A 9102-nucleotide genomic window follows, 5' to 3' on the forward strand; every position below is an offset into this window, starting at 1 on the left:
CTACTTTAAATGCGTACACATGCCATATCTATGCTGTGCGGTGAAATATTCTGTACAATTCTGAATCTGTTGACGTAAAGGCAAATGACGGCTGCACGCTCGCACACAGCGCAAGACACAGCGGCCCATGCACTTGCCGCAGGAAATGCAACCCTCTCGTATGAGGGAGCGAGGCGACGAAAGCTTCGAAAAAAAAAAAAAAATGAAGCCTTACGCGTTTTTAAGTTTTCTAGCGCAAAGACAGCAGCGAACAAGTTATTGCTATGGGAGTAGGTATAGCCTGGTCACACGTACATTTTCACGCGTATAGCCGTCCTTGACTTGTGAAACGCACTTCGCCCCGACGAGAACGACGCCATCTACGCTTAACGGAAATTAACAATTAATGATGTCTTCTCCGATCGCACGTTGTCAATGATGCGTTTTCGAAGACTGGTCCATTCAGTGGCGCGATGAGAGACCGTTGCTCCAAACGCCCACTGTACCTGTCGTACTTACTGTATTTAATGAGCTTACTTTAGTTTTTACTTAATATCTTCACAAGCACACGCACACGCGAGGGGGGGGGGAGGTAGGGGCGGTCCCATGTCTTTGATATACATGTCTAGAGTCTGCTTACACTACCGCTATTTATTATCGATCACGTGACCTAGAGGAAAGCAGAAGCTTGCCCCCCCCCCCCCCCCCGAAAAAAATTTCTGGCTAGATACACCATGTGCTCGTGGTGTGCCCTGAGTATGCGCGCGCAAGACTGACACTGGCAGCTACCTTGAGGCATTTATACAATGGACCACTGTCGGAAGACCTCTTCTTGGGCGCATGGCCACAGACTTGGCAGACGATAGAGACAATGCGTGCTATTTCACGTTTCTTAGGCGACACGGGCCTGGACTCACGATTGTGATAAAATTTATGCAATGTATCCTTTCACCTCGTTCCTCCCATTGTCATCCCCCAATGTGACCCTCTTTCTTTCCCTCTTCCCCTTCCTTTACGTAGAGTAGCAGGCCAGATGTTCCATTTTCCGGCCGACCTCTCTACATTTTCAAATCATTAAACTACTTCTTCTGTGTTGCTTGTCAGCATGTTCTTATGCAGCCCTGGAAATTCCTATTACATAAAAAAATGCCGGTGCTAAAGAAAAGAGGTCAATAAGTGACGAGTAGACACGTGATTTCTGTCATGACGTTTCAGTCGCCATGCAGGTTTTTATTATGTCAGCTGTCAGGAGGTGTCAATTGCCACAGGTCTTTCGTAGATCTTAGACCAGGCATTTTGTACCGATGACACCCAGCGAACTCGTCGCAGCGATGTCCTACCACCTGCACCGGGCAGCGTGCGCGGCGGGCATGAACATGGCGGCGGCGGCTGGAACGAACCGGTTCTGGCGGCACCAACGCCGTCAATGAATGTCTCCACCCTGTACGGAGCGGCGGGCGAGGAGGACATCGAGGCACCCTAGAGGTGCCGGCTCCGGTGCGCAAGCCGTTTGACATCACTGATCCTTGCGCATGCGCAGCACGGCTCTTGATGTGCCGCGCGAAAGGGCTTGGCTAGGCCAGTGTAGCTAACGCTACAAAAACTAAAGTAGCGCCAACCGCACCCCTTCGCCTCTGCCTCCTCTCTCAGCAGCTGCAGCAGAACCCCTACAGCGTCCAGGAGGAAACTACGGACGCGAAAGCGAAAGCGGTGCGCGGCCGCGCTCGGGCAGCCGCTCAGCGAACGGTACGCCGGTGTCGTCTGTGGAACGCGCGCTCGTTTCGCGGGTCTTCGGCGGTGATCGTCCCGGCATTCGCTGTAGATATTTCAGCGTGTGTGCGGCGTTGCCAGTATTTCGTAACCGGCGCACTTTCTTTACATTTCATTCATCGCTGATAAATGCAGCGAACAATTCTTGGCATAGTTATAATGCGATGAGACTACGCGTCGATTCGTTGGTCGATTCGAACAACGAATAGAAAGCTACGTGACAAAACGGGCAATGGATCGCTTCGCGTTTTTGAAACAAGTGTTTTGTACGAGGTGTCGTTTTTATGCTAAAGCCATCCTTGCAACTGCGGAGAAACGTGCACGAAAGCATCTTTGATTCTGTCTGGCGCACTCTCCTTGGTTAAATGTTCGCGACAGCGATATTTGCTACAGTGGCGTGCACAGCCGACGGTTAGATGCAGATGCTACGTTGACGCCGCGGGTATATTAGGTCGAGTTTACCGGCAACTGCATGAAGCGAGTGCATGGACTAGTTTGTGTATGTATTCGTACGGGTTAGTGCAGACAAAATCAGGTTACATGGGCATACAGATTCTTTCTTCGGCCTGTGAGCTTACGTGGTGTTCGCATAATTCGATCTACACCATTTTGAGCAACTACAGCAAGTCTTGCGCGTGCAATGACAGACGCGGGCGCGCCGTGTTAACAGGCCGTATGAATGATAAAAAAGCGTAGCTTAGTGCACAAGTGCGTGACTTGGTTTATGTTAAAAAAAGAAGAAACAGCAGCTGGGGAGGCAACATATATGTTCTTGAGGCAATAAACACACAAGAAGTTTACGTTCGTGCGCGCAGGCTTTTTTTAACATATCTCTCCAGCAGCTAAATTTCTGTTCCATCTGTCAACATTTGCGAGTTCAATCTACTCGACAGGTGTCTAAACATCAGAATACGAGGGTGTGCATGCAGCTCGACCGCACTGGCATGCGATTGCAGTAAAACTTCATATTCTAATAGTAGACTTTCAGTTGTTAGTCCAGCACATGTCCAATGATATTTTCTACCTCGTGTTCTCGTGCATGCTTTTTCTTTAACTGACACATTAAAAGACCCCCGCAGGGGCGTCTGCGTCAGCAGGCGTTTGGTGTGTTGCGACACCACGGACCCGAGCACACGGGGGTTGGACCCTCCCACGCGTAGCTGTGCGTGGCTTAGCCGTGTCTGGGGAAAGGGGGATCCTGGAGGTTGAGCTAATGCCGGGTGTATGGACCTTTAAGGCCCCCCGGCGGAGGCAACACACCTCTTTGGCCTCTGCTTCACATAGACGGCACCCCCGGGCTGACCCACCCGGGGGAAATCGGTAGTCGCCTTTTCCTGTCCTTCTCTTCAATCTTGGTCTTTCTCTCTCACTTTCAATCTATCCTGTCTTCTTTTCTCTTCCATTTACTTCCAGCATTCCTGGCGGCGAGGGTTAACCTTGTGTGTTATAACCACCCTTGGTTATACGTATTTGGTTATAGCGGGTACGTACAGCTGGCGTTTGTGGGACTTGTGTTTACAGGTCCTACATCGTCCCCTTGTTGGGCTCCATGGTGGGTGGCTGGCGTTCCTGCCGAAAAATTATTATTTTGATGGCTTTTTCTTTCCCTGCATTACCTGATCGCCCCCTTAAGCGGGGGCGCACCGAAGATGTATTCAAATTTTTTGGCCGGCAAACTGAAAATTTCCCTCGATTCCACGTAATCCATTGTGAAAAACCCGAAAAGGCGGTGAGAACGATCTCACCTTTTCTTGTTTCAAAATGCCTGACAGAGACAATAGGGGCCGGCTACAAAGCTACGAAATTGGCTAGCGGCGACCTTCTTCTTGAACTCCGAGATATCAAACAACATGAGAAACTGCAGAACCTCGTATCAATTGGAGACTTTCTTGTCACTGTGACCCCACACCGCACTATGAACACCAGTCGGGGTGTTGTTTCGGATGATGATTTGATGGAGCTAAGTGAGGCAGAACTATTAGAGGGATGGAGTGACCAAAATCTGATCAATGTCAGAAGAATCAAGATGAGGCGTGACGGAAAAGAAATTCTGACCAAGCATCTCATTCTAACCTTCGGCTCAAGTGTACTGCCCGAGACTATCGAGGCAGGCTACATAATGCTCAGAGTCAGGCCGTATATCCCTAATCCCCTGCGATGTTTCAAATGCCAGAGGTTTGGCCATAGCTCACAGAGCTGTCGAGGTCGAACTACTTGTGCCAAATGCAGTGCTTCTGAACACACATCTGAGTCGTGCAACAATACTCCACATTGTGTAAACTGTGATGGCGAGCATGCCGCATACTCGCGGTCCTGCCCATCCTGGAAAAAAGAAAAAGAAATTGTCACGATTAAAGTCAAACAAAACATTTCGTTTAAAGAGGCACGAAGGCAGGTGTCCTACCTCCCAAAAACCAGCTTTGCCGATGTGACGCGTCAGGGGGCAGCGTCGCAGCGGCTTCCGGCTGCCGTCCGGCCCACACGTAGTGAGCCGGCGGTGAAGCCATCTGCCCCCTCGGCGGCTGCAGCTAGCACTGCTCCGCCATCCCAGAAGGGGCCATCGACCTCCGGGCTGGTGGCCTCCAAGGTCTCGTCCCTCGAGACGAGGCCTTCACCGCGAACAAACCGTTCTCAAGAGCGGGTGTCCAGCGCTCCGCAAGAGCCGATGGACACATCTTCCAGCCAGACGGCGCAGCCAGCGCCAAAGGAGCGGCGAGAATCCCTCGACCGCTCCAAAAAAGAAAAAGCCCGCATCACAGGGCCCGACAAGGGCTCTGTAAGTTAAGTTAGTGTTTTCACACGAGACACACAGCACAAACATTGTCTGCAACATGAACACACAGATACTACAGTGGAACGTCAGAGGATTACTTCGTAACCTCGACGACATCACAGAACTCATACATAAATTTAATCCGAAGGTGCTGTGTGTCCAAGAAACACACTTAAAGCCTAACCAGTCCAACTTTCTGAAGCAATGTGCCATTTTTCGTAAAGATCGTGACAACGCTTCTGCCTCGTCCGGAGGTGTAGCCATAGTTGTAAATAAGTCTATTGCCTGCCAACAGTTTGCCCTACACACGCCTCTCGAGGCTGTATCCGTGCGAGCAATTTTATTCAACAAGCTTATAACCATTTGCTCCATTTACATACCACCCAACCATCACCTGAGTAAAACGGAATTTTACAGCCTCATCGACCAGCTCCCAGAACCATACATTATCACTGGTGATTTTAATGCTCATCATACTCTTTGGGGAGACTCGCGATGCGACGCGAGAGGTCGGCTCATCGAAAACTTCCTTGTTAACTCCGGTGCGTGCCTGTTCAATAAGAAGGAACCAACATATTACAATATCCATCATAGTTCATATTCATCAATAGACCTGTCAATTGGCTCTGCCTCACTTTTCCCTGATTTAGATTGGCATGTAATTAAAAACCCATTCGGAAGTGATCATTTCCCAGTAACCCTAAACTTAGTAACCGAACATGACTCTCTTCCCCATGTCCCTCGCTGGAAACTGGCCTCAGCTGACTGGGAATGCTTTAGGGAATCCACGTACTTATCACGAGATTTTATAAATAATTTTACTATAGATCATGCCGTATCATATTTTACTGCTTTTATCATTGACGCCGCTGAGAAGTTCATTCCTCAAACAAGTGGCACTTCATTCAAAAGACGGGTCCCCTGGTGGAATAACGATTGTAGACAGGCACGAAGGAAACAAAATAAAGCTTGGGGCAAACTACGTGAATGTCCTACGGCTGAAAACCTAACAGAATTTAAACATGTTAAGTCCCAGGGAAGAAGGACGCGAAGACAGGCTAAGAGGGCAAGTTGGGAGAGGTTTCTCTCAGGTATCAATTCGTATACTCAAGAGGCAAAAGTATGGGACAGGCTAATGAGGCTAAAGGGAAAAGAAATCCATCCGTTGCCGCTAGTGAACGACGAAGCGAACAGCTTGGAAGGCCAAGCTGACGCTCTTGGCGAACACTTCGAGCGCGTGTCCAGTTCGAATAATTATTCTGACGCATTCCTTAAGCACAAACAAATCGCAGAACGCAAGGCTATTGACCGTAAATGCAGACAGAATGAACCCTATAACATGCCATTTAACATCGCCGAATTGAGAGCCTCCTTGACTGCCTGTCGGAGCTCTGCACCTGGACCCGACAGGATCATGTACGACATGATTAAACACATTCACAGTGATACTCAAATAACGCTACTCGCACTTTTCAATGCTATATGGGCTGCCGGATACCTACCTACTGCATGGAAAGAATCCCTTGTCGTTCCGATTTTAAAACAAGGTAAAGACCCCACATTAGTAACAAGTTACCGCCCAATAGCCCTCACAAGTTGTATCTGCAAACTCTTTGAAAAAATGATAAACCGTCGCCTTTTACACTTCCTTGAGTCAAACAAAATTCTTGATCCATATCAGTGCGGCTTCAGAGAAGGACGGTCTACAACCGACCATCTCGTGCGCATCGAAGCAAACATTCGTGATGCTTTCATACATAAACAATACTTCTTATCCGTGTTCCTCGATATGGAAAAGGCGTACGATACGACCTGGCGTTACGGAATCCTACGCGATCTGTCGGCAGTGGGCATCCGCGGTAATATGTTAACCATTATTGAAAGCTACCTACACAACCGCACATTCCGGGTTAAAATAGGTAATGCACTGTCGCGTCCATTTATACAGGAAACAGGTGTACCCCAGGGAGGCGTGCTCAGCTGCACACTGTTTATCGTGAAGATGAACACACTTCGTGCCTCATTACCACCGGCTATTTTTTATTCTGTCTACGTGGACGATATACAAATGGGCTTCAAGTCCTGTAACCTGACCGTGTGCGAGAGACAGGTACAGCAGGGGTTGAACAAAGTGTCTAAGTGGGCAGACGAAAACGGTTTCAAAGTTAACCCCCACAAAAGTTCCTGTGTTCTTTTCACAAGAAAGAGAGGCCTGATTCCAGATCCTTGTGTAGGACTGTGTGGACAGCAAATACCTGTGAACAAAGACCACAAGTTTTTAGGCATTATACTTGACTCTAAGCTAACTTTCATCCCATACATCAAATATCTCAAAGCAAAATGCCTAAAAACAATGAACCTAATGAAGATTATATCTCACACAACATGGGGCAGCGACAGGAAGTGTCTATTGAACCTTTATAAGAGTCTGATTCGTTCACGACTAGATTATGGGGCTGTAGTATATCACTCTGCCGCCCCAAGCGCACTAAAGATGCTAGATCCCGTTCACCATCTAGGTATCCGACTGGCCACAGGCGCTTTCAGAACAAGCCCTATTGAAAGCTTATATGTAGAATCGAATGAATGGTCACTCCATCTGCAGAGATCATACACCAGTTTCACATATTTCCTCAAAGTACACTCTAATCATGAACATCCGTGTTCTAAGACCGTTAACGATTTGACGTGTACTACACTTTTTCATAATCGACCCTCTGTGAGACGGCCTTTTTCACTGCGTGTGAGGGAGCTTAGCGTTGAAATGGATGTCCCACTCCTCGAACATCGCATAATGCCTCCAGCTAAACTGCCACCTCCTTGGGAGTGGCAGGTGATAGAATGCGATATATCTTTTGTAAAAGTTACAAAGTACGCAGCAGACCTCGAAATTGGAATGCATTTCCGTGAACTCCAATCTAAGTATTCGTGTGCTGAATTCTACACTGACGCATCAAAGTCGCACGCTGGCGTATCTTACGCGGCAATTGGTCCCTCTTTCTCTGAATCGGACGTATTGAACCCTTATACAAGCATCTTTACTGCAGAAGCCTATGCGGTGCTGTCTGCGGTTAAACACATTAAGAAGTTAAAACCACAGAATGCAATAATATTTACGGACTCCTTAAGTGTCGTAAAGGCACTAATGTCTATAAGAATACACAAAAATCCTGTTTTTATTGAGCTTTACACATACCTGTGCAATATTTATTCATCTGGTAGACATGTGACAATATGCTGGGTTCCTGGCCATAGAGGCATTGAGGGTAATGAACTGGCAGACAAAGTGGCCACATCAATTACATCTCAAGCAATTAATCTTACCGCTGCTATTCCTGCCATAGACCTCAAGCCTTTTTTGCGAGCGAAACTGCGAAACCACTGGCAACGCTTGTGGGACGCCGCAACAAATAATAAGCTCCACTTGATTAAACCACAGCTAGGCTTCTGGCCCTGTACAACAAAAACACGACGAACTGATGTCCTATTCTGTCGTCTCAGAATAGGACACACATATGGTACTCACAATTTTCTGTTGACTGGTAACGAGCCTCCAACCTGTGGTCGATGTGGTGAGAGGCTGAGCGTCCTCCATGTCCTCCTGGAGTGTCGGGAAGCCGAAACAGAGAGAAGGAAACATTTTCCTCTTGCATACAGCTATTGTGTCCCGCTCCATCCGTCCATGTTTCTTGGTAAAGAACCACTTTTTACAACCAAAGCAGTCCTCGCATTCTTGAACGATGTTATCCTACATGTCATAAGCCCAATAAATTCGTAGCGCATCCTCTCGCCAGAGGATGCCGCTGTGACAGTAGTTCAGTATAGCACCTGCCTCCAGGCCCTTGTGGTTCAAGGGCTCTGTTTAGGCAGTAGTGCTTTTGCCAATTACAACATGTGAAATAACTTGAATATCTTCACTCTTTTTTCAATGCATTCTTCATTTTCATAGTAAACGTCATTGATCATTGTCATAACCTTATTACATGTAGATTTTACGCTCTTTACAGCGACTATTTTTAGGCCCCTTTACAGCCATGCTTCATCTAACGTTTTATCCACGCCTGATAATTCACTATTCATGTACCACTGACACGCCATTATCATCGCCTTGGCGCTCTTTGGCCACATATGGCCCTTGCGCCAATAAACCCTACTAATCATCATCATCAACTTTAATGCATGTCGAGAACGATTATAATGCTTTCGCATTCCCACATCTAAGCAGTCATAAGTGTCTCTGCTGCATTTTTTGTTTATGGTGCACCTTATAGGCATAGACAATTGCGTTGTATTGTTGCGAGGTGTAATCAAGTGTTTTATGAGGATATAAATTTAGTTTCATTCGCCCATCGTTTGCTGTTGCTCTGTTGTGGAAAGTGAGATGGCGGTATATTGCTCATAATTTTCTCCTCTAAATCTCATCAGCACTGCAATCAAAGCTATATAGTTACTGGCAAATAGTTTCTGAAAGGTACCTTTTGGATTCTGTAATAAAACGTAAAGATAGGTGAAAGTAGTGTTTCATTATGTTGCAGAAAGAAGTAACGGGCAAAATGAAATGCATAATGATGAGTGTGTAA

This window comes from Dermacentor silvarum, chromosome 10 (genome assembly GCF_013339745.2).
Source record: "Dermacentor silvarum isolate Dsil-2018 chromosome 10, BIME_Dsil_1.4, whole genome shotgun sequence".
In the NCBI taxonomy this organism is placed as follows: domain Eukaryota; kingdom Metazoa; phylum Arthropoda; class Arachnida; order Ixodida; family Ixodidae; genus Dermacentor; species Dermacentor silvarum.